Source organism: Phaseolus vulgaris, chromosome 8, assembly GCF_000499845.2.
Source record: "Phaseolus vulgaris cultivar G19833 chromosome 8, P. vulgaris v2.0, whole genome shotgun sequence".
Classification (NCBI taxonomy): domain Eukaryota; kingdom Viridiplantae; phylum Streptophyta; class Magnoliopsida; order Fabales; family Fabaceae; genus Phaseolus; species Phaseolus vulgaris.
In genome coordinates, this window is record NC_023752.2 from 30,624,657 (window position 1) to 30,652,345 (window position 27,689).

Genomic DNA, 27,689 nt, shown 5'->3' on the forward strand with positions numbered 1-27,689 from the left:
TGGTTGAAATTTATAGGTATTCTATTATTTTTAGAAAGGAGCCGATCAAACAATATAGAATAAGATGATAGTCAATAAAAGTCACTCTAGATGTTCTAACAAAATATGTTCTAGAACATTTTGCTGCCATGACAGTTAATTTGGTGTCTTTTATTTTATAACTAGTATGTTGATCCGGGCAACACACGAAATTAAATATTTATAATTTAAATATATTATAATAATAAATCTATATATCAAAATTAAAAATTATTGTAGAGTCAATTAAAATTATAAATCAAAATTACATCAATTATTGAATTATTACTAAAGAATTAAAAAAAATCAAATAGATCAATTATTCAATTATTAGTAAACAATTAAGAATACATAAAAAACAAAAATAAAAATTTATGACCCAAATTACAAATAACATTGTGTATTATATTTATTGTCATAGCAATGTATAAATATATTTAGATAGATCTTTTCTCAAATTTAAAAGGCAAGGCATACTTGATCCGTAAATAGTAAAGTTTTGTTGTGAAATACTGTGCTTCAGCTTTTTCTTGATCAAATTGGCAAGGGGTATTTTGTAGCTTGAGCATTTTCTTGTTCATCAAATTAGCAATGGGTGTTTTGTAGCTGCAAAATATAAAGCATACAGAATCTTTTAGATACAATATCCATGAGGTAGTCATATATATTCATGTAGCTGTCTTATAGATATTAACCACATAGAAAATGAGATAAACACATTGTTCCAAAAACAACAAGCCAGAACTTAAATGTATACACCTACATGTATGCATAATATTGTAACTCACTGTATTCTGTTTTCATATTATTAAATAAAGACTTTTGACATAGTAAATTGTAACATAACGCAATATCTCATTAATTATAGGAAATACTATTATAGAATAAATATGAACTTCATTACTTGTGGCCAAGTCTATGTAAGGCTCAATTCAGACAACAATTTTTCAACAATTTCATGGGAAATGTAAAATAAATTCCATAACAAAAGAAGTAAGATGTATTGTTAAATTCAAAGCTTTATAACAGAAAATATACTCAGTAAAAGAACAAAACATACTAAAAATAATACAAAATGGACTATATAGTTGTTTTTCTTTAGGTGCTATAATATGAGGGTTGATCAATATTGTATTTAATGTCAACACATCTCATTTCGCATCTTATGTTAATTGCATCATTGCAAAAAAATAATAAATAAAAGAGAAATGTCAATATAAGAATTGACAATTAATAGAATTATGTAAATATTGAAAATGAATAAGAATGATTTTGTACCTGTCATAGGTCTTTGTCTCAGTAGTTTAAAGAAATGTACTGCCGAAGTTAATAGTTATGAAACAAATAAGATAGAATAATATGATACAATAAATTTAATTAGCAAAAGTTCTATTGACTTTTGGTGATTATGCTGCTTGTTTTTGTAAACAAAGAACTATATACCTGTCTGAATACAGCTGAAGTTTGATCACTTTATTTAGGAAGAATTATGTAACAACACATGTGTAAAATATTATAATATAGAACATGTGTAAAGTATAATAGCTTCCTATTTTCTGTACTAAATATCCCCTTCTTTCTCACTAAGTACAATGGAGTTCCTGTATTAAAAACCTCCCAAGAAACAAATTCATCAAAACAAAATTATACACAATTTAAATTATGAAATTTATTAAGAAGATATAGATGAATACCTTTCTTTGTAATGCATTATAGTCATGAAAGATTTACTATGGAAATTAAGAGGAAACCTGTAAATACAAAAAAAAATATTGGTTTACTTTTGCTATATTAGAAGAAAAATATGAGAAATATAAATAGTTTTGTATTAAAGAATTTTCATACCTGATAAGTATTGCTGTAATAATATTTTCAAACATTTTCAAATATTTCTCTGTAAACCACATTAGTAGTTGAATTAGTAGTATTTCCATCATCATCCAAAATCAATATTTTCAACCCTTTCTTGGATTTTACTCTGGAAACAACAACATATAACTGTCCATGTGTAAACACTGGACGTGGTAAATATAAACCAACTTTATTAAGTGTTAGTCCTTGGCTTTTGTTTATTGTCGTAGCAAAGCACAAAGATATTGGGAATTGTCTTCTATGGAACTTAAAAGGCAAGCCTGATTTAGAAGGAGTCAAATTCATTCTCGGAATTAATATGTTATCACCAATATTTTTTTTCCGGTAATAACTTTGGCAGCAATCACATTTTTCCCTAAGTGAATTACTTTTAATCTGGTTTCATTGCAAAGTCCATTGGCTTGATCAATGTTCCTTAAAAGCATTATTGGAACTCCAACTTTTAATTTAACAATGTGATTAGGAATTCCGGAACATTTGATATCGTTCAAAAATTCAGTTGTAAAGCACTCAGCTTGAGCATTTTCTTGTTGATCAGATTGACAAGGGGAGTCTGAACTTAAATAAGTAACTTCTTCTCCGGGGATTAAGATTAGAATGAAGTCATGCACTTGGTCCACACATTCTGTAGTAGGACACAATATTGCACCATCATCAAAAAATCCATCAGAGTTCAGATTCTGTATGTACCCTGGATAAACAAATTCAACCAAGTGCAATAAAGGTTGTTCAACATTTAGAATTAGAATGTCTTGTGGTATTTCAATAGTTGCCCTTCCCAACTCATTTAAGTCCATATCTCCATCTCCAATGTGAAGTATCCAATCTACAAAATCTTTTATTTCTGATGCAGTTTGCTTTGATTTTTCACTGTTTAATCTCATATTTTTTGTAAGTTTGAAGACTTTGCAATGTTTCCACAATTTTGAGTAGTTCATTGTTGCCTTCACAATGTCATATCTTGATCCCTTTTTTACAACAGGCAATATCTGCCTAAAATCACCTCCCAAGACAATGACTTTGCCACCAAAAGGTTTAAGAGCATTTTCTTCACTTACAACCCTCATGATATCCCTTAGAGTTCTATCCAGAGCTTCAAAACAGAACCTATTGATCATTGAAGCTTCATCCCATATAATTAAATTAATTTCAATCATCAATTTGGCCTGAAAACTTCCTTGAGGTATGTTGCAGGTTGAATGTTCATTTATTAACAAAGGAATGCAAAACGTAGAATGAGTTGTTTTTCCTCCAGGTAGTAACAAAGAAGCTATACCGCTAGAAGCTACATTTAACAAAATCAACCCTTTTGATCTAATTGCAGTAAACAAAGTTTTCCATATAAAGGTTTTTCCTGTGCCACCATACCCGTATAGGAAAAAATAACCTTAAACTTGTGAAAGTACTGTTGTCATTATATTCTCATACACAACCAGTTGCTTCGCAGTTAGAGATTGAAAAAGAGAAGAATGAATTTCAGAGATTTGTATCTTGTCATAATTTAATTCATCAATAATGAATCTATTCTCATAAATAAAAGAATCTGAATGAATAGGTTGTGGAAGACTGTTAAAGTCTTTTAAAGATTTACCATTAGAAATAAATAATTCTTCTAGTTGTTGAAGACAAAGGTTTTGTATTTGATCATCTTCAATTGTAAGACCTAGCAAAACAACAACATTTCATATTTTGAACAAAATAATATGTTATAAAGTTTGAGGAAAACAGAAAGTTATACCTGGTAGGTTAAACTCTTTTCTTTTTTGGTATACAATGTCATCAGATAACAATTTCCAAGTTTTGTTCCAAACTTCCTCAGGTCTAGACATAGTATTCATGAGTAGCAGTGTAACAAACAATCATCTCAACTGAGTTTCTGAAGCAAGGGTGCTGACCACTATAATGGCATCAATAAATTCTTTATCCTCTGCCAACAGCCCCATGGCATAGCAAGCCTCTTTATAAGTTTTGTAAATTACACCATTAATAGTCCTGATGTTAGCATAATTACAACAAACCTTTTTAAAATTCAACAATAACATGAGATAATATAATTCCCCTAAGCCAGGAGGAATATATGTTAGCCTTCCAATACTAACTCCCCTCTTCCTTGGTTTCCATTCTATTTGTTCTGCCATCCACACAAAATGGTTAGGGTATTCAAAATAACTCAAATTTTTCCCCTCTGGATAGATTTTATTAGCCTCAAACCAAGCTAAAAACATTGTTCTTTTATGTTCATTTGTATGAAATATTTCATCAATATCTTCATTGTCTTTAAATAGAATGGGTTGCTCGTATAATAAATGAAAAGTCAACCTTGGAACTGGAGGCCATCTATGATGAATGTCAAAGGCAAATATTCTCCACACAGCTTCATAGGGAGATATATATCTACAATCATAATATTGTTTAATTTCATCTATAACTGGTATCTCAGTAGAGTCTTTATGAGGATTAGTAATTTTCAAATTTGCTCTATCTGGACCTTTGTTGATATATTTAATCAAATACTTGATTGAATTTGATTTGTTGCAATATTCTGTGTTAACATGAGCCTGGTACCTCAGTAGTAGTAATGGGCTATATGGGACAACATTCCTATTTCTAACTTAATTCCATTTTTAAGAATGAATATTCCTTTATCTTGATGTCTGTAACATGGATATCCATCCTCATCAATAGTAGTCAACAATTTAAATTTCTTTGGGTAAAATTTTGAACATTTACCGTTAGTCATGCAAGGTGAGGAAAACCGAGCGGCTCCGCATGGACCATGTATCATGTACGTTGCAACTGCCTTTGACAATTTAGGATATAAATCTGCCTACGGTAATTATTTTGAAATTACTCCATCAATGTCTGTTAGAGTTCTTAACTTTTTCTCTCCATCCAACCACAATAATATGTGGGCATGAGGCAAACCCCTTTTTTGAAATTCGACAGTGTACATACCTATAATAAGATAGAAATTGATTGAATTATAATGCAGAAAATTTGAACATAATTTTAAAATATGGATTAATGTCATTACCTGCATTAACTTTTCCAAAATATTCATCTTTTTTGAAGTCAACCATCATTTGATCTAATTTCATCTTGAATACTCTGCAAACTATGTCTGGCCTATCAGCAGCAGTTAATCCTCTTGATGTAACAAACTCACGTATTTCAGACCAATTTACGTTGCAGGTAATAGTGATAAATAAATCAGGATATCCAAACCTTTTACAAATTGCCATTGCTTCTTGGCAATTGTTGAACATATACCTCATTCCTCCTGTAAATGATGCAGGTAAAACTATACGCTTCCCAACTGCAGAAGAATTTGTTTCTCCTATATTCATTGCCTCTTGTACATCGTTAAGAATATCACAACGTATTGTTTTTTGGTTTCCTCTTATGAACGAAAATCTTTGAGCTTCAACCATAGTATATGCATCAACCAAGAATTGTTGAAACATACGACGTGAATGGACTATATTTCAAAACTCAACATGATGGAAGAGGCCCAAGCACAAGCCCACATGCAAGCCCACCAAAGGGTAGATTTGGGCCAACCATAGAGTTATGACCAAGAGGATCCAAGAAGACGTTCTTTTACATGTTCAAATGCCATAAACTCTAGTGTAGAGTAGACTTTTAATTTCTTGTCAAAATTAGCATAGGAACTTTATTTGTAATTTTCTTAGAATTAATTTTGGCACCTAAAACACCAACCTAGGTAAACTTAGAGTTTCTAAAAAAACCTCTAAATTTACCAAGGCCGGTCTAGAAAGCCCATGGAGGGGGTGAGCATAAAAACTAGACACACCCCTCCCCATGTGCTCATTTATGCACCCATGTGCTTCACATTTACATTTCATTTGGCTAGCATTAGGGTTGCATTATGGTCCTCTTTAGCCTATAAAAAGAGGAGCCTACACCTTGTATTTTCAAGTTTATTGTGAGTAAAGTTATGCTGCCATTTTGTGCCAAGCTTTGCTTCTCCCTAGAACTCTAGGCTCTAAACTTCACATCCTTCACCTTTCCTTGGGCTGGCCGAACCTCCCTATATTCATACCTATCATGCACCTTCAAGATCAACATCACTCTTAGGAGGATCTTGCTCACACACCTCCATAGCTTCCGCACCATTTTCTTACATGATTCAAGAAGACCTTCATGAAATTTGCCATCACAACACTTCTTTCTTGAATTGTAAATGCAATGAATTCTCTTAACGATATACGACTTCTTTTACGTTCTTTGCTATTACTTCGAGAATTACATATTGGAATATCTTCTTGATAACCATCTTCTCCAAAGGGGAATATTAAAGGATACTGTAATGGGATGAAGGTTGTATGTGTCTCATGCAACCTAAACAATTGTCCAGAATTTTTTTTCACTATGATATCTCGTCCTACATCCATGTTGCTCATATCACCCACAATTAACGCTACTATCTCATCAGTTGTAGGGGTATTTTACACTCTTGGATCTTTGAAACGATGTCTAAATAACCTCAATCCAAATTCTGAATGTACATAAGAATTTACAAAATCGTTGACCCTTCTAAAACTTTTTGCCAGAACATTGTTATCATCAATCATCTTGGTAAGATCTTGAATCAATGATTTATCAAACTTCAACTCTTTCAAATTGGACCTAAATAAAATTTAAATAAATAATTAATTCAAAATAATCTTATAAATGAATCTACTTAAAATAAACTAACCTAATGTAACACATACCCAAAGTGAGATACTCTGTTTCAGACTTCATTTTGTGTATCATATATGTAAAGTTGTGCGAACTTGGGCGTTTCTCCACTGTCAGGGAGTAAGCTTCCAATCCTATGATAGTTTTGTCCATGCAGAATAAATTGAGGAGGCCCAAACCCATCATTTACGGAAGAGTGAACTTTTCCTCCAATTGAAGTAAATGAAAACATACTATTGTAACTTCTGATATGTTGTAAATAGTGTTGGCTTCGTCGATCTTGACCATTTAATAACTCTAGCATCAATTTAGGAGGTTGTTGTAGGAAAGGTAGCTGTACTTTTCCTTTTTGGCAACATATAGAAAAATCAACCTTTAGGCAAGTCTTTGCTTTCAAGGATCTTTCTTCATACCACACCTCGACCAAACAATATTCACATTGTATATTAGGTTGTCCAAATGAAACTATCTATATTGAAATATTAAATAAGGTTATATATTACCTTTACATTAATGAATTTAATTTGAATACAGAAGTTAAAGTTAGAGACATGCACCTTCCTTTTCAGCTTTTGAATACAATTCAGAAGTGTAAACTTCTATGCTCTCATCTGAACACGAAACACAGTAAATCAAAGTGCTTTTGAAGCAATTAACTAAATTAAAAATAACATTTAAACTTTTTTTTATCACCATTATTTGTTTCATTTTCCTCATCTTCTTCAAAATTCAAGGTTTTAGTAACTGATTGCAGGATTTGAGCACTGTATGTACTGGAGCTTTTATCTAACAACATTGTGTTATTACCATTATTTGCTTCATTTTGCACATCTTCAAAATTCAATCTCTTAGTCACTGATTGCAGGATTTCAACACTGTCTGCCCTGGACATGTTATCTAAGCTTATTGTTTTATTAACTACATTTCCACGATTGTAATTACCTGTAGAAAAGTGCATTTAATAAGTATTAAAACATTTGGTAAGTTACAAAGTCAATATCAATTTGTAATTACTTTTTGTCATAAATGTATCAAAAATAGTAATTTTTTAAATTTATAATTGTAGTACCTCTTCCTGGATGATATTTTTTTCGCAATCTAGCAATTAAGTTTTTGCTATTTCCTCCTGTATTTTTGGCCACATCTGGATTAATAGAAACAAAATAACATTTATCTGTATTAGTATATGTTTTACTCTGTATTATCAGTATCAATTTTAATGAACCTAATTACATGAGGAGTTGTGAACTCACCATCAAGGTATTATGTAAGGCTATTTTGTCCATTAGTAATTGTTCCCATTGATGACACTACTTTTGTAGTTGAATGCATGGTGTTGACTTCTTTGTTTGCAGTCATGTTTTCAGAAACTGCATAATCTCTTCCCGTAATAACCGATGATTGAGAAGAAACATAATGAATTGACTTGACAGTATTTTGACCTTCAAAAAATAATTTCAAATCAGTTATTTGAATTATCTTCAGTACTGTAATAATATAATTAGTACGCAATTCATTGTAAGAAGATAATGTAATTAACAAACTTAGGAGCTAATTACATTCAATGACATAGTGTGTTAGTTAAACAAAAAACGAAATGTCATTGTTACAAATGAATTGATTCTATGGTTTAAATTAATTGTTCTTTTACAAAATTCAATTTAGTAGAACAAATAATTTTAACTGTAATTGGAATATAAAATATAGAGAGAGGTAGAGTACCTGTTCTTTTGATATTTGTATTGCACAATTCTGACTATATATTTTTTCTTTTTCTTGTGGCAGAGTTTGCATCATCAGGATCCAAAACTAAAACAAAAGTAATTAGTAATATATATATATATATATATATATATATATATATACATAACGTACAGTAGTTTGAAGTAAAAAAATAGATAAAATTAAGTTTATCATGGCTTCTCCCAGATAAGGATATTGTTTTCTGACTTTGATGATCAGATTTTGTTGTTCTTCCATTTCTTGCATTTTCAGGATGACAAACTAAACAAAATAAATTAGAAAATAAAGTAAAAAAATTTACACTAAGATTTCTCATTTAAAGCAAAACAAAAAATAAAATCAACTTACCATTACTTATCTCAATTAATGGTTCTCTGTTGAGAATGACTTGTTCTGCAAATAAAAATAAATTATATTATATACATATATGTGAATATGAAATAAAATAGCATAGATTTAATTCAAGTTGAAATCCTTATCTGAGTTAATGTTATTCCATTTACAATTTCTGATGCTATAATTAAAAAAAAAGCTGGATTTATTTGGCTGAAACAGAAAAAAAACATATAAGAATGTTTTCTCATTATTTTGGCTAACAAATAATATTTACGAATTCAAACTACACTGATGTGCATGTTCAGAAAAACAATGAAGAACATATATGACTCAAGAAACGTAAATATAAATGTAGTTGTATATCATGATTCATTACCATTTGCTTGAGAATGGAACCAACTCCATTTGTTGTAGTAAACTTTGGCCTTAGTTCCTCCATAACTTCAGAGAGTTTTGTACTCAGAAATAACTATTTTCAGGTATACAAATCCTATTGTTATAATTACTTAGTGTCTACACTATCTTTCTTTTGCCGCCAAATTTTTTAGAGATTTGGAGGAACATTAGTTCCTTATGTCTCATTACTTCTGCCATAATACATTTAATAAAAATACTTATTTGATTTGTTACTGTGCAAAATATATGTTAGAATATATGGCCTTAAACGAGAGGGGGGTGAATTGTTTAAGAAAGATTTTAGTAAACTTTTAAGCTTAGAATGAAAATTCTTCAAAAGAACTTTGATTAAGAATTCAGTTTTTCAAATCAAAACAGCAAAAGCACAAAGCTGGAAAAACAATCGGTTGTTTTAGCGAAACAATCGGTTGTTTATACCAGTTTCAATATCAAAACTGAATTTAAAGAGTTAGAGATAGAGAGTTGTTTATACTGGTTCACTCCAAACTAGAGCTACATCCAGTTTTCTCAGAAACCCTGAGGATATCCACTAAGCAATCACCACTTGATCACTTACACCACAACCAAGAGAATGACCTTGAAACACCTCAAGAAACACACTCTCCTTGGCCAACACTAAGATTGTTGATCTTGAACACCTCAAGAACACACAGCCAATCTCAGCAAACACAGAAACGAATTGTTCAACAGATTACAAAGATTGCACTTGTTACATATGAATATCTAAAATCAATATGATCTTGCAGGTGACTTGATCGTTGAAGGTCTCGCCATGTCAAGCTTCGTCTTCCGCAAGCACGTTCCAACCAGCTCCGAGCGAACCTGCGAAAAGACCACAAACGGGGCCTCTAGCGGCCGATTGCACTCCGACGCTCAAGTCAGTCAAACAAGACCACCAAAGAATCGTGTACTCAGAATCTCAGTGAGACTCGTGCACTCTGTGATTCTCCCTTTTCTCTCTCTGTGTAAACTAGTCACTTGCCAGTATGAAAACGTACCTTCGCAATGAGCGTGGAATGCCTTTATATACCCTGCCGCGCGCCCAAGTTATTCGCGTACGATGTAACTTAGCGTGTTTCTTTCATTGGGTGTCTCGTGCAGCCTCAGCGTGAGTACCAGGTGCGACTTGGACAAGCGCGCATACCAGGCATTACCTATCGCGTGAACGATCACCTCTGTTCTGTCCCATGTGATGGCATTTCATGTGTTCTTCTTGAATCAAAGTAGTAAAATGGATGCGGAAGCAATGGGTGAGTGAAACAAAGCCCTCCTAGGAGTTGTGATGGCTTTGAAGGTGCATGATGAGTATGAATTAGAGAGGTTCGGCCAGCTCTATGAAGAAAGGTGAAAGAAGTGAAGTTTATAGCCTAGATTTCTAGGAGAAGTATAGCTAGTGCACAAAATGGGCAGCATAACAATACTCAAATAAACTTGAAAATACAAGGTGTAGGCTCCTCCTTTTATAGGCTAAGGAGGACCATAATGCAACCCTAATGCTAGCCAAATGAAATGTAAATGTGAAGCACATGGGTGCACATGGCACATGGGTGCACAAATGAGCACATGGGGAGGGGTGTGTCTAGTTTTTATGCTCACCCCCTCCATGGGCTTTCTAGACCGGCCTTGGTAAATTTAGAGGTTTTTTTAAGAAACTCTAAGTTTACCTAGGTTGGTGTTTTAGGTGCCAAAATTAATTCTAAGAAAATTACAAATAAAGTTCCTATGCTAATTTTGACAAGAAATTAAAGTCTACTCTACACTAGAGTTTATGGCATTTGAACATGTAAAAGAACGTCTTCTTGGATCCTCTTGGCCATAACTCTATGGTTGGCCCAAATCTACCCTTTGGTGGGCTTGCATGTGGGCTTGTGCTTGGGCCTCTTCCATCACCATGCATGTTATGGGCTAAGAGAGCCTCAATCACCGACCGACTGCTAGCTCCCTTAGACCACTCTCATGCATGGTACCGCAAAGCGCATAATCTCTCTGATCTCTGATACTCTGCCACACGAGGCTCGCATGCAACGCTCTCACCGGGAATCCCCTCTCATTCCTGGCTTAACTGCGTGTGACACGACGACCGATCAGCCTCGTGGCTCATCTAGACGAAGATCGCGCATCCCCTCTGATCACCGATCTCCGCCTGATCACTGATCTCCGCCTGATCACCCTCTTCAAGACACATCAGCTTCCCTGGCCCACACGTCCCGTTAAGAACGGCCCACGTGGCCATCAGTAGCTGATGTCACTCTAAACCGATGACCGACCGGATCACAATACAAGTAGAATCCTATTCCAGCACCTTGATCAATCACAAAAACTCTTAAGCAATCTCAGCACTTTGAAAACTCTCTTAGAAAAACTTTGTCAAAAGATTCTTAATTCTTAAATCTGTTTTTCTGAATATATTCAAAGATATAGTTTGTTATCAAATCTTAAAAAACTCTTCAATTGCATTAAAAGATTGGTCAAAGCATTTAATGACTGGAGCGTATACAGTTAATGCATTTAAAGCTCAGTCAAAGAAAACGGTTTTTCTGTTATGGTCCCAAAATAAACAATTGGTTGTTTCCTCGAATAAATCGGTTGTTTTGGTACTTAACAGTTTCAACTATTTGAAAACAGTTTTCAATCTTTCTCAAAACACCTAAGTATAAACAATCGGTTGTTTCGAAAAAACAATCGGTTGTTTCAACTTAGTTTGAAAAACATTTTACTTTTATAAAGATTGAGATGCTAATTGCTTGAGATTTAATACAATGGTGGATTACAACATATAAACTACCCCATAACAAAGCTTAAACAAGCACAGCAACATCAAGCAAAGTAGAGGCTTCAACATCCTTCAAAGGATTTGGATTCTTCAAAACATTGAACATCACAAGGTTCAACAATCTCCCCCTATTTGATGAAGACAAATTCCTGGTGCTTGTGTTGTACCTGATTAAATCTGAAGCAGTTCCTGCAGAAAATAGTATTTATACTATCAAAAGTTTCTTACAGCAGCAAAGCAGTTTATTGCACATTCAAGGTATAAAACATGATAAACAATCGGTTGTTTACACGAAACAATCGATTGTTTCTATCAGCAGCAGCAGATAACACTTTTTATATCAGAGATTTTAACATTTTATGCAATACCAGACAAAGATATACAAGAACCAATAATTCTCCCCCTATTTGTCTTCACAAATAGACTTTAACATGTATCAAAAACAGATTTAAGAGAGATTATTAAGATCAAGAATACCTAACTCATTTCTTAAGAAGAAAAATCTTTCTTTTGGTAATGGTTTTGTGAAGATGTCAGCTAGCTGCAGTTTGGTCTCCACAAACTTCACTTCACAATTTCCATTTTGCACATGATCTCTGATGAAATGATGTCTTATTTCAATATGTTTGGTCCTTGAGTGCTGAATCTGATTTTTGGTAAGATTGATTGCACTTGTGTTATCACACATCAAGGGAACCTTGCTGATTTGTAAACCAAAATCTGCAAGTTGTTGCTTGAGCCATAGGTGCACAGCAACTACCAGCAGCTATATATTCAGCTTCAGCAGTAGAAAGAGCAACACATGCTTGCTTCTTGCTATGCCAAGAGATTAGGCTTGAGCCAAGAAGGTGACAAGTGTCACTTGTGCTTTTTCTATCTAGCTTGCAACCTGCAAAGTCAGAATCTGAATAACCAATTAAATGTATTGGAAAGTGAGAAGGATACCATAGTCCTACAGATGATGTTCCTTTGAGATATTTCAGAATTCTTTTTGCATCTTTGAAGTGTGACTCTTTAGGATTTGCTTGATATCTTGCACATAAACACACCGCAAACATGATGTCCGACCTACTAGCTGTTAGATAAAGCAAAGATCCAATCAAACCTCTGTATTTTGTTTGATCTATACTCTTTCCAGCAGCATCCGCATCCATGTAGCAGCTTGATGGCATTGGAGTGCTTGCTTCTTTGCAATTCTCCATTTCAAACTTCTTAAGAATCTCCTTGCAATACTTTGATTGACTTAAGAAACTTCCATCCTTTGTTTGTTTAACCTGCAATCCAAGAAAGAAAGATAGTTCTCCCATCATAGACATTTCAAACTCACCTTTCATTGCAGCCACAAATTCTTCACACAATCTATCTTGTGTAGCACCAAAGATGATGTCATCAACATAGATTTGCACAAGAATTATTTCTGCATTTGACTTCTTGATGAAGAGAGTTTTGTCTACCATTCCTCTTTCATAACCATGAGATAGCAGAAAGTTGCTAAGCCTCTCATACCACTGCCTTGGAGCTTGTTTTAGTCCATACAAAGCTTTCTTCAACTTGAAGACATGGTTAGGATACTTGTGATCTTCAAAACCCGGTGGTTGATCTACATAGACTTCCTCATTGATGTAGCCATTCAAGAATGCACTCTTTACATCCATTTGGAAGAGTTTAAAACCACTCGTACAAGCAAAGGCCAACAGCAGCCTCACAGCCTCCAATCTAGCCACAGGAGCAAAGGTTTCACCATAATCTATGCCCTCTTCTTGATTGTAGCCTTTGGCAACTAGCCTTGCATTGTTCCTTGTGATCACTCCATCCTCATCTAGCTTGTTCCTGAAAACCCATTTCGAACCAATAATATTCATTTCATTAGTTTTAGGGACAAGAAACCATACCTCATTCCTTTCAAACTGATTTAGCTCTTCATGCATAGCTTCAACCCACTTCTCATCCTTGAGAGCTTCCTCAATTGACTTTGGTTCAATTTGAGAGACAAAAGTTGTGTGCCTGCAGTAGTTTGAGATGGAGCTACGTGTGGAGACACCTTCCTTTATCTGCCCTATGATGTTATCCACTGACAGATCTCTAGGAATCCTCCATTCTTTGGGCAGCTCACTCTGTTGCAGAATTTCAATCGATTGTTTCTGCGAATCAACCGGTTGTTTTTCTGCACAGATTTCCAGCTTCTCCAAACTGATTCTCTGTTCATCTTCCTCAGCACTGATCTTTGGGATTTGACTGATTTTGCGATCTACCTCATCAAAGACAACATGAACAAATTCTTCTACAGTCATCAACCTTTTGTTGTATATTCTATATGCATGGCTTGTGAGTGAATAACCAATGAAAATACCAAGGTCAGCTTTTTCATCAAACTTTCCCAAGCTTTCCTTTCCATTGTTGAGAACAAAACAGCTACAGCCAAAGACTTTAAGGTGACTGATGTTGGGCTTCCTTCCATTGAAAAGTTCATATGGAGTTTTCTTCAAAATGGGCCTTATAAGTACCCTATTCATCACATAACAAGAGGTACTCACTACATCTGCCCAAAAATACTTAGGAAGTGATGATTCACTAAGCATTGTTCTTGCAAGCTCTTCAAGAGACCTGTTCTTCCTCTTTACAACTCCATTTTGCTGTGGTGTTCTTGGTGCAGAGAAATTGTGCAGAATCCCAAACTTCTCACAGAACTTGACAAACTTCTCATTCTGAAATTCTCTTCCATGGTCACTCCTTATAGAACCTATGTATCAGAAGAGGACGCAACAAACAATTATCAAATGCATCCAAAGAGGAGGTAAAAACTCAGTACCTTTTAGGATTAAACCCTCGAAAACCCTAGAATGCAAAAAAGCACAAAAATCTTCAATCGGTGACTGAATATAACCGTAAAAAGGAGATATCTTTTAATGAACCATGGAATCAGAAGAGGACGCAACAAACAATTATAAAAAATAACCAAAAGAGGAGGTCAAAATCATTACCTTTTACGTGCTTTGTTAATCTTGACGTTTTCAACCATAAAACCATGTACTGAAAAAACAACAACGCCATTAACGATTAAACCATCGAAAACCCTAGAATGCAAAAAAGGAAAAAAATCTTCAATAGGTGAATGAATATACGGTGGATTTGCAGCAAAATAAAAATTAACCGTAAAACAGAACATAGATGTGATAATGAGACGAACAAAAAGATATAAAGCATTACCTGGTCCATGGAGAATGAACAGAAGAAAATGGAACAGAAATGAAAAAGCGTTGGATACAACACAATATATAGTGAAAAAAATCGTCATTACCATTTCAAATTTCAAAAGAAGGCGCCATTTCTAAAGATGGGTAATGGTGTTTTTAGGCAAAACTACTTTCCAATAGAGCAGCTCTGCAGTTGCCGAAATGGTGAAAAGAGTAAAGGGGAAAAAGGAGAGAAGGGGGCAAAAGATTGAGAGGAGTTTAGGGTTTCAGAGAAAATTAGGATGAGAGAGAAAAAGAATGTTAAAGAAAGAGAACAGAGAAAGCGAAATGAGGGAGAATGGGGAAACCAAACGGGAAAGTGAGTTTTAAAACATGGCACATGTCACGTTTTGGTTTGCCCTGGTGTGTTGTGTTGATTGGTGGAAGTTTTACTACTTTTAGTATTAAATCTTTTTATTTATTTTTTCAAAATTTTCTGGAGAGGACACGTGTTTAAACTTACCCTGAGAGTCCTGTCCATTTGTATTATGTATAGATTATAAATATTGAAAATCATCAACTTAAAATTATTTATTTCAGGCATCAGATATTAGAAATGGTGTTTCTTCACCTAATCAAGTAATATGATCAAGTGTTAGAAGCAAAACTGATTAGGGATGAACAATGTGTGTTTTAATTTTAAATTATGTATCAACTATTGAATAATTATGCGTGTTTTAATTTTAAATTATGTATCAACTTTTAAAAAATTATTTATGTTTTAATTTTCAATTATGTATCAACTTTTGAATAATATTATGTGTGTTTTAATTTTTAATGCAATGAATGGATGCTTATAATTTAATATATTATTTTATTTAATTAGTATTTTTTTATTATGAAAATATATTATGTTTAGTTTAATTGTATAAACCAGATTATAAAAAAGGGGTTGCTAAATTCCATTTATTTAAAATTAAAATTATGTCGTTGAAACCAATGTATTATTTTTACAATTTTATTATTATACTTACAATTAAAAACGTCACATTATACATATATAATGGCACTGAAATCATTTTCAATGAATTAAATTGCAATAGTTATGACTGACACTATTTACAGATAAAAACCGCCACTTTAAACAAAGTGTTAAAGTGACGGGTGCTGCGAAGGGTAGCTTATAACCACCACATTAAACTCTGTGGCGGCCAATTCTATGTCGTTTCGGGTAACCGCCACACGCGTATATTGTGGCATTTATAAACGCCAATTTATACGAAAATAATTGTCACTATATACAGCGTTTTTTGTAGTGACTTTCCATTTGAACTACCTTTTCCTCCACATTTGATGAAGTTGAACTAGAGGAAGCATAGTTCATACCACTTAACCTTGTTGTGGATCTTTCAAATGCAAGTTTGGGACAACCTTCATATGATAGCCCTCTAACTTGACCTGGATGCTCCTTACCAAATATGACACCAATTGGATCATCTGGAGATATATCTGAAGCGGTTTTTGGATTTGTCAACATTAGCTCATCAATTTTTCCTTGATAAAATTGAAAGTAATGATCATTATTGTCAAAACAGCATACTTGTAAGACTTGGACATATTATGACAGAAATTCTAAAAAACTGTTATGAATCAACATCATCAAGCATACAAGATATCATCTACAATATATCATTGTCAATATGTTAGACTACTAATGAACCTTATCTGACCAACAATCAACCCACTTCAGACTAGCAATGAACCTCCAATATCAGACCAACAAAATTGCTATCAGTAATACCAATTCATTGTTTAATGCTTACAACCAAAACAATATATCATGATCAATATATCATGATCAAAACATCAAACATTTCAGACCAGCAATGAACCTTATCATACCAACAATCAACCAATTTCATACCAGCAATCAACCTTCAATATCAGACCAACAAAAATGTTATCTATAATACCAATTCATTGTCTAATACTTACAATCAAAATAGTATATCATGATCAATATATCACTATCAAAACATCAAACATTCTGGACCAGCAATAAACCTTATCAAACCAGCAATCAACCAATTCCAGAATAATAATGAACCTCCAATATCAAACCAACAAAATTGTTATCTATAATACCAATTCATTGTCTAATACTTACAATCAAAACATAATGGAAACCAAAAACATTTTAGACCAGCCAATATATCATGGACATTTTAAGAAATTATAATCATCATCAAAATAATTAAGGGTGGTCATGGATTGGATTTTTCAAAATCCAATCAAGTTCCAATCCAAATCCAAACAAATGGATTGGATTTAAAATTTATATCCATTTTAACTAGATCAAATTAATTTGAATTTTATTAAATCCATTTAAAGTGGATTAAATCTAGATTAAATCCACTTTGTTAATTAGATTAAATCCACTTTGTCAAGTACATTAAATCCATTTGGATATGGACACAGACTAACTTAGTTCGAACTGGGCCTAAGTCGATTCAACCTGGACGCGAACCAACTCGGCTCGACATCAGACCGACTTAGTTTGACATGGTCCCAGGCCGACTCGACTCAACATGGCCCAGCCGACTCTGCTTGACATCAGCCCGGGCCGGCTCCGCTTGACATCGGCGCAAACCGACTCGGTTCGACATTGTCCAAGACCAAATCTGTTCGACATGGGCCTGGGCCGACTCTGCTCGACATCGACCTTGACCGACTCAGCTCGACATTTACCCAGGCCGACTCGGCACAATAATGACCCAAACCGACTCGGCTCTACATGGACCAGGACCAACTCTGCTCAACATGGGCTTGGGCCGACTTCACTTGACATCAGCCTGGGCCGACTCGACACCACATCGGCTCAAACTGACTCAGCTGAACATCAGCCCAGACTTATTTGGAATGAGATGGGCTGGGGCCGACTCGGCTCGACATCGATCTGGACTAACACGGCTTGACAAGGGCTCATACCTACTCGCCTCGACACCGATTCGGCTCGACATTGGCCCGAATCAACTCAGTTGCACATGGGCCTGGACATGGGCTCAGGCTGATTCTGCTTGATATCGACATAGACAAATTTGGCTCAAGCTCGCTCATCTCGACATCGGCCCAGGCTCATTCGTCCCTACATCCACCCAGGCCCACCAAGCTCGACATTGACCTGAGCTCGCTCAACTCGACATCGGCCCGGGCCCACTCGGCTCGACATCAGCCTGGGCCCGCTCGGCTCAACATCGGTCCAAGCACGCTCGCCTCGACATTGGCTCGAGCCCTCTCGCCTCGATATCAGCCTGGGCCCATTCGGCTCGACATCTATTGGGCATACTCGGCTTTACATCCGCCCGGGCTCGCCCGGCTTGACATCTGCTCAGGCCCGCTTGGCTCGATATCCACTTGAGCTCTCTCGGCTCAACATCGATCGAAATCCGTTCGGCTTGATATCGGCTCGGGCCCGTTCAGCTTGACATCGGCCCGGACCTACTTGGCTTGACATCGACCCAGACCCTCTCGGCTCGACATCGGCCTGGGCTCGCTTGGCTCGATATCAACCTTGGCCCGCTCGGCTCGACATTGGCTCGGGCCTGCTCTGCTCAACATTGACCTGGGCCCGCTCGGCTCGATATCAGCCCTAGCCCAGTCGTCTCGATATTGGCATGAGTCCGCTCAACTCGATATTGGACCCGAAAGACTTAGCTCGACATGGGCTTGGACCGGCTCGTCTCGACATCGGCTTGAGTCGACTCTGCTCGACATTGGCCCGACTCGGCTTAATATGGGTTCGAGTTGACTAGGCTTGGTATTGGACCCAGGCTGACCGGAAGGCGTGAAAGGATAATCAAAGAGAAGTGGAAAATCAACCTGTTGAATTGTCATTTCAACCGGTTGTTTTACACTTAGACGTTTTTGAAAAGGATTTGAAACCCTAAACATACCATTGTCAACGGTCCATCAGTTAAAACTAAGGCCAAAGACACAGGGATTGAATGAAACTCATAGTTATCAACACCTACCTTGATACAACCCAACTCGACAAGCAGATAACCGAGGACACAACAAACACTTCACAACTAGGTCAGTCATCTCAACATACAGGACCAGACCCCATCAGGCCTCAGAATAGCCTCAACATAAGAAGAACCAAACATGGACCAGAATATTAGTTGTTTTTCCTTCTAGTCTTTTCACAAGATAAGTTTCTGTAAAATAAATTGGGCTCACTTTAAGGGTGAAAAATAGAAGAATAACCTAGAGTAGGGTGTGCTTAGTAATTTGAGTAGGGTGTGCTTAGTATTTGAGGTGTGCTTATTAATTTGGGTTTGTACCAAGCCCACCTTTCATGACATGTTCACCTAGGTTTCTTTGACCTACCTTCTAGAAGGTTTCTCACAAATGACAACCATACCCTTCTATCTTGCTCTCCAAGACACTCTCTCTTATAAATAGAGTGCCTTGCCTTAAGTATTTCACACATTGAATTTGAATATAGTAAAGAAACTCTGCAGGAGTGTTTAGTGAGACTAATGTTCATCTTGGGTCTTATCTTGAGTGTGCATCACCTCAAGTGGTGACTCTTTTATCACTCATCTTGGAGTACCTTTTTCTCCAAGTGGCGTGACAACCTCTCTTCTTCCATAAACTTCCTTCATTCCTTCCTCTTTTTATCTTCTTTTTAAGCCATCATTCCCTTTTCCCTTTATGTTATTATGCTTGTCTTTATTTTGGTTTTCACTTGTCATTCTTCATCTTATGTTCTTTTTATTTCCGCAAGTTACCTTCATCATCATAATCACCTTATTTGTGTTTTTCTCTTTACCCTCTAGAAGTGAACCTTCACACTTACTTAACCACTTGGTTAAGTTCGTGTCCAAGGGGATCTTCTTTAGGTTCTCACCTTAAATTGTTAATCTCAAAAAGCTTAATCAGAAGTGAAACCTCTAAAATGTGTCAATCTAAAATCAAGTCACATCATACCTACCTAGATAAGACTTGGCATTTTTTTTGGTATTATGCACACAACACATGTAGTGAGTAGCTTCACAATAGATGACAAGATAACAAGCAACACAAAAGTGTAAGGAAAAGATCATAGATGTTGAAGCAACACACTGAAAGGAAAAGTTCATAGAAGTTGCATGGATAATTTGCACAAATGACAATAGTCACAACAAAAACCCTAGCTCATCATCAACCATAGTTGAATTACTCAAAAGGCCAAATTCACATGCTAAGAAACCCTTCATTAGTGATTCCATATTCATATTATTTATCTTAACACTGATGTGGCACAGATTGATTAAAGGTAACATTATTTAAGGTTTTATTTAATACACAAATTGCCTCTGATGTTTTCTTGCCTCCATACAACACAAAACAATTGTCACAAGCAACCAACAAATAAGTTCATAAGTCCTTGTACTAAAAGAAAAGAAAAGAAACACATTTCTCTCAGTAATATAAAAGAATGATCATTGCTAAGATCTTGTTCAATATATAGTAGTAGTGTTGAAAGAAGTTTCATTTGACAGTTTACGTGAGGGGAAACCAACTTGTTTAGTAGCATAATGCATTTGACATAAAATAAATTTTTATCAAACTCAAGGGTTAATAACAACACTTGCTTATTCCACATTATTAAAATGCATTATCTAAACTAGACAGTGTTTACAAAATAGAATGAGAGGGAACTTGAAGACATTTCAATAATGTGTGAAATGTAAATTGAACTAATATCTCTAATTTCCCTTTAAACTTAGAGTGGTGGAGAACCTGTCAATTAGACTAAAATTGTCTAACTAATAAAAAATATTGGAGCAATAAAATAACTTAATGAGGAAATCAGTTACAATTAGAGGTACAATACAATTTACAGAAGTTATTAGGAGGCATTTCTTCTCCACAACATAGCCCTACACTTCAAATTTACACATTAACTAGGTATATGTTCACAATTATAATGGCAATCCAACAATAGATTTCAAAGACAAGGTTATCTTGAAATGATACCGTGAAGCCGACAGTTGTTGCAACGACGAATGATTGAAATCATTGTAAGGAGGCCTCCTTCAAGCCAGTGACAACGGTGAACAAAAGAAACGACGACGATGGTTTCGTGAGCAGAGTGAAGGGAAGGATTAGGTTTTGTGGAGACTCGGTGAGAGGGCGCAAGAGTGTTTTCATTAAGGGTGAAGTGTTTGTAGTGAGAGTGAGAGTTTCGAGTAGAGTGAAGAGTGAAGGGAAGGGTTTGAGGGTTTTGAGCAGAGAAGAGTGGTGAGTGAAGGGTTTGAGGGTTTCTGAAGAGTGAAGAGGGTATGGGGAGAGTGAGAGGTCTCTCAGTGAAGAGAGTTCCAACTCAAATTCAGTTTCCAAAGAGTCAAAATGATGAAGTTTTCAAAAAAATGGAAATGAGAAATGATATGGAAGGAATGAAAATGCGAAAGAGTATACATTTCGAAGAATAATTGTGACAATTCAAAATAACACGTTTTGAAAGATAACTATAACAGTTATTAAGATATCATATTTTATGAATCCTTATAAAAATTATTAATAACCGTTATATTAAAATCGTCACTATATATAGAAAACCTTTTGTAGTAATTATTAGACAACCTTTTGTAGTAATCTATTAAATTGAAAAATCATTATACAAATCTATAGTTACCAAATTGATAAATATATGTTTATTTATTTAGATATATGTTATTGATAGTCTGGACCGTGAAAGGATATGGAAAGCTAAGTAGGAATCTAAGTGATAAATGATCAAAACATGCACACATATGCCATGTTATTCTGAAATTTTTTTTAATAGATCTTTGGATTACTTGCAGACAATCATAAATGATTCGTTTATGCTTCACAGTGCAGGTAAGTTTTAAGTTACAAAATCCCAAAAAATTATGAGCTTTGGTTGGGAAAGTGAACAAAATAAGAATGCTCGAAGAAATTTTGTTGAACTTATATTATTGGTCATGCTTCTCTGAAGTGATAATCCAAGCTCTACACACACAACTTGGATATTTCTTCCATTCAAAAGTACACAAAATATTTTCAAAGCATTATTTAAATTATTTAAAATTGTCCATTGCTAATTTTTTACAGTAAAATTATTTATAAATTTATAAATTAAAAAAAGTAAACAAAAATTATATTTTATATATATTTTCAACTGGAAAAAACAAAACAAAAGGATGGAGACATGACATACTACTGCTTTTGCTCTGCCATCAATCCATCACCTGACCTTATTATTATTCGTCATCAAATCAAATGTAATCATTTTTCTTATGCAAAATTAAGGACTACATTTTCATTTTGATGTATGTGAATCTATTCAAATTATAGTAATCACGTGGCTGATGTATGTTGCGGTCAGGCCAACTTATACATATTGCTATTATTTTATTACCTTTATTTTACTTCTCAACTATTCAAACATTTGCATTACATTATATATACTCATATATAGTACATTATTCATAATAGAATTTTATTTTTTTATATCTCTTTCTATAACATTAATTATATATATCTTTTCCACACTTTTTCTGTCTAATCTTTTATAAAAAATCTCCACTTAAATAAAGTTTTCCGAAGTGCAGAATGATTTGGGACAGGTATCAGTTAACGAGGTATAATTTAGTATATTTTAACTTTTACTATAATATTGTCTTTATTTTATAAAAATTAAAAATAATTATTTTTTTTTTATTTCAGACACCAAATATTTAATGTAGTACTTCATTATTAAATTAAAATATTGTAAAATGAGGAACAATATAAATTTAAATTAAGATGTGTATTATAATATTGTATCAAACGTTAAGAAGAATGGGTATTTTGAAAATCTTAAATTATCATTTTATGTATTCATATTTTAATATTTGAATGAATAATTTTTTTTTATTATAAATCTGTATATGTTTTTGAATTATTTTATTAGTATTTATGAATATAAGTTTTAATTAAATTATGAGATTAAATTATAAAAACATATTTAATTATAGCATGAAAACAAGTTCAATTTATTATGAGAACATGTTCAGTTAAATATTAAAAATTATAATATTTAATATTTAAATTACAAGAGTTGGAACTAACATAACATTTCAAAATTTATTATAATAATAGTTATAAATATCGTACTATAAAGTTAATAATAACGTTTAGATGCATTGTTATTTGTACTGACATCGTTTTTGACTAGTTAAACAATTACAACATTTAAAATCATCATAAATTACATGCTCTAGGACTTTAGAAAGTTTTTCGCCGCTTCCTACGTATCATATTTAGAATAAATATGTATTATGCGTATCTTTTTGGGAAAAACACTGTAAATCTATTCAATATTTATTTTTTAAATATTTTAATATTTTGTATATTTAGAGTTGGGTTCGACATATTTTTCTTACTTCTTATTTTTTTAATTGATCTTCTTTTTTTAATTAAGAGTGATGATAGTCATTTGTTAAATTGATTAAGCTTGTTGTGATAATTTTTTCTATTTAGATGATATGACGTATGAGGAATTATGCTATATTTCAAGATAAGATTGATGTTTTTAAGACTATTTTGGTAATTAAAGATTTAACTTGTCTAGGGAAAATTTCGTCTAAAGCTTCAATGAAGAATGATATATTGGATTTTAACGTGATTAAGTTTTTTTTTATTTATACTCTTCAATGTGATTTAAAAAATATGTATTCAATAAATTAAATAAAAACATAACTTCAAGTAATTTATTAAAATATTAAACATATACTATAAAATTAAAAAATAAATCAAAAAATAAATTAGATCTTATATAAATAAATAAAATATTACTTTTTAATATTAAAAACCATAAAATAATGAAAAATGAAAATAAAAAAAATACTACAATAACAAAAGTATAATATAATTAACAATTAAAAATAATTTCATAACAAATTATTATCAAATAAATTATTACTCATAAACATAATAATTATACACAAAAATATATTAATATCAAAACAACAACAAATTAAATAAAAATGGAACATAAAATAATTTTTTTAAATATTAAACATATACTATAAAATAAATCACTATATATAAATAAAAAAATATTATTTTTTAATATTAAAAAATCTTACTGTGAAAAATAAAAAAATAACAAAGTGAGGATAAATTAAAAAATAATATATAATAGCTTGATTTTTTCTCTATATGTCTTTATTTTGTAGGAAGAAGATATTTATTATTCATATGTATATTCTCTCACTATCTTTTTCATCAAATACTGATCCAAATGATTCATTTCTTTACTTATGAAAAGTATATCCACATAGCAAACAAACCTTAGTTTCCAAAGCCTTACTCTGCATACACAATAATGTTGTCTATATACACAATAATGTTGTATGATTAATATGAGAGTAGACTCAGTAAAGCATATGTGCCCATTTTATAAAACTCTACCCGTATAGAATTTTGACCATTTTGTAATAATGCGAGAATCACGTATCAAATAATCTGCATGATATTTGATCATGAATTGAATCACGAAGAGAAAAATATGAAATGCATATACCCATTTCATATGTTGGCAAAAGTAGAATGAAATTTTAATTTACAAAGATTTGCTGATCATTGAAATTGGCTAACATTCTTCACACTTTTATAAATCTGTATATGAAAAAAAATGTATCATAAATTTTCAAATTCGGCATATGTGATTACACTTTTAAATTAGGAGTTTTAAAAATATCTAATATATTTTCTAATAAAGCTTAAGAAAATATTATTTTGAATTGCACAATTTCAATTTTTTTGAATGAGATATTAGGTTGGATTGTGCAATGGAGGACTTATCCCATTTTAATTGTAAATTTTATGATGTAGCTAGTCTTCGAAAAAACACAATCGTAAAAACTTTAAATTATTATTTCAAATTGTTTAATAAAAAAAATCGAGAGATTAAAAAAAAAACTTTTGAAACTAATATCAAACATTTCTTGTAGTTCATATATTTTGCAATAAAATATAAAGCTTACCCAATACAATTAAATTCAATACTCACCATACTTTCACCCCCAAAAAACAATCTTTACCAAGTTTCATAATCATAAAAAGAAGATTGAATATGTGGCTATAAAATAGAAATGACAAAATGGACATTTTAAAAGGCATTGGCGGACACTTGGCACCCCACCCAATGATTAGGGTAATATCGGTCAGGCAACCAAATGCACCAAAATCACGTATCATACCTTTGTCTCTATTTTTATTAAAAGACAATTCATTAACTAAAGAGAAAGTGAGGGAATCTATCTTGTTTTGAAAATATATAAACTTTCTAATATATAAGTCATTTTAAGAATTAAATATGTTTTTTAAATTTATTTTGATTTTTAGTTCAACTTTTTTTATAATTATGATAACAAAATATTGAAGCAAGTTATTGTCAATTTTTTTTATATAACAAATAAATATTAACATATTTCATATCAATTTATCTTTTAATATTATAATATTATAATAAAGTTGATACTGAAAATTCATTTTTTTATGTTAAAAAAGTATTGATAAGATTCATTTTAATAATTGCCTTACAACAAATGTCCAGGAAATTAGCGTTGAAAAATATATTTAACTATTTATTAATTAGATATGCAAAATATTGTTTTGATTGTTTTAGAAATATATACCTTTTGAAAAATTTACATCTCCTCCTAAATTACTCGATCAATTCTAGATTCTAAATTTTGAATAAAAAAAAGTATAATTAAGAAAATCTTACTAAAAATTATCAACCAGTATTTTTTCCACATGTATTCTGGACTATTTTTTTATCACAAAACTAGGATAATAAAACGCCGTGATCCACTTCTAAGATATATTTTCTAGTTGTGTGTTTGGTAATAATAATAAAATTAATACACTATAATAAAAAAAATTATTGATTCTTTTTATTTATACTAACAATGTATAAAAGACTTTTTATTTAGCACTACAGTAATTTAACATTAAAGAAAACTAAATTTATAACATTATTCTAATAAAAATATTGTTATAACTATTTTTATAAAATATGTTTGATCTATAAAACATATTAAAACATAAAAGTAATATACTGTATTAAAATGGCAAGAATAAAAAAGACGAAAGAGAAAAGCTTAATCCTGTGTTTGTAAAATGAAATAATGAAGAAAAATGTTTGAAATAGATTAAGTTGTTTTTGAAGAAAACTCAATAAAAGAAAATTTAAATACAAAGCAATAGTAAATGAAAAAAATATGAAAAAGATAATGACTACGTAATTGCATATTAAAGTTTATTAAGATTAAAAAAGAGTTTAACTCTCTGTCTCCTCTTTCTTTTTCTCTCATCAACTATGCTCAAAGTTAACTAGATAAATATCTTTGATTTCTTTTATATTGGTATGGTTCTACGATCGAGATTCTGACTCGACACTTAGGCTAAACCAACCGACGTGATTAAATCCATTGCACCTAAATAAGATTAACAAGACTAATCAGTGATCAAGCACTAAGTAATGTACTCCTAATCATGACTCAAGCATTAAGTAAGGAGTGTTCAAATTGTTCTCTTGGTTCCAACCCTGTTCGATAACAATTGGTGCCCACCGTGGGGCCAAGAGAATTAGCGTGAAGAAGAAAACAAATGGTGTCAACCAGAAGCATGGTGAATGAGAAGATGTCTGATGCTGAGCAGATGGCACTCTTGACGTCCCTACTGAGAGAGATGGTTGAGATGATGAGAAGGAATGAGGAGACTAAATGAAGGAATGAGGATGAGATTCTGGCTTTTAGAAAAGAGAATGAAGAAATGAAGAGAAAGTTTGTGGAAAGGGGTCCGTCTGTCGGGCTGACCAACCTCATCGCGAGGTCCTTCACCACCCCCACTGGCCCTAGAATTGTTGAGGAGCCAAAGGATAAGGTCCACACCGAGGACGTCCTATCTGAATAGGTCGATCCCTACAACTGGTACCCTGGACTTGACCCCCCGACACCAATTCACCGACTCTATAATTGGAGTACCGCTACCGGCTAGGCGGAAATACTTTAACAGGGACCAATATGACAGCACGACCAACCCTGACGAACACATGGACATGTACACCATGAACATGAGCTTGTACACCTCGGACAACGCAATCTTGTGACGAGTGTTCCCAACCTCGTTGAAAGGAGTTCGCTTTGAGACGCTGGTGTCCAAGTTTGAAACACAGTTCGCTACCAGCCGATCCCATCACCGAACTTCCATTGCCTTGGTCAATATTCGCCAGAACAAGGGTGAATCTCTGAGGACGTTCATGGACAAGTTTAATAAGGTAGGCCTGAACATCCAGAAACGTGGCCATGCATCACATGGTCATGGCCCTACAACTGAGAGTGTTTGCTGACAGCTTATGCAAGGAGCCAACCGCAAACCTGGATGAGCTTAGGTGGAGAGCCGCTAGGTTCATGCACCTGGAAGAGTTGAGAAAATTCAGGAATCAGGCCTGGGCTGAGGTAGGCGACGATAAAGGGAAAGAGAAAGAGAAGGAGCGTCTGAACCGACCGACTATCGATCGAGGGGATAGGCACAGGGACAATCGGGGCCCTCGGTTCACAAGATACACCCCCTTAAGTGTTGACAGAGGA

General features: G+C 33.4%; 1 pseudogene; it reads right to left on the bottom strand.

Moving 5' to 3' along the window:
- Nucleotides 1-1,890: 1,890 nt before the first annotated feature.
- Nucleotides 1,891-27,406, bottom strand: LOC137824919 (uncharacterized; annotated as a pseudogene).
- Between the last annotated feature and the right edge of the window lie 283 nt (nucleotides 27,407-27,689).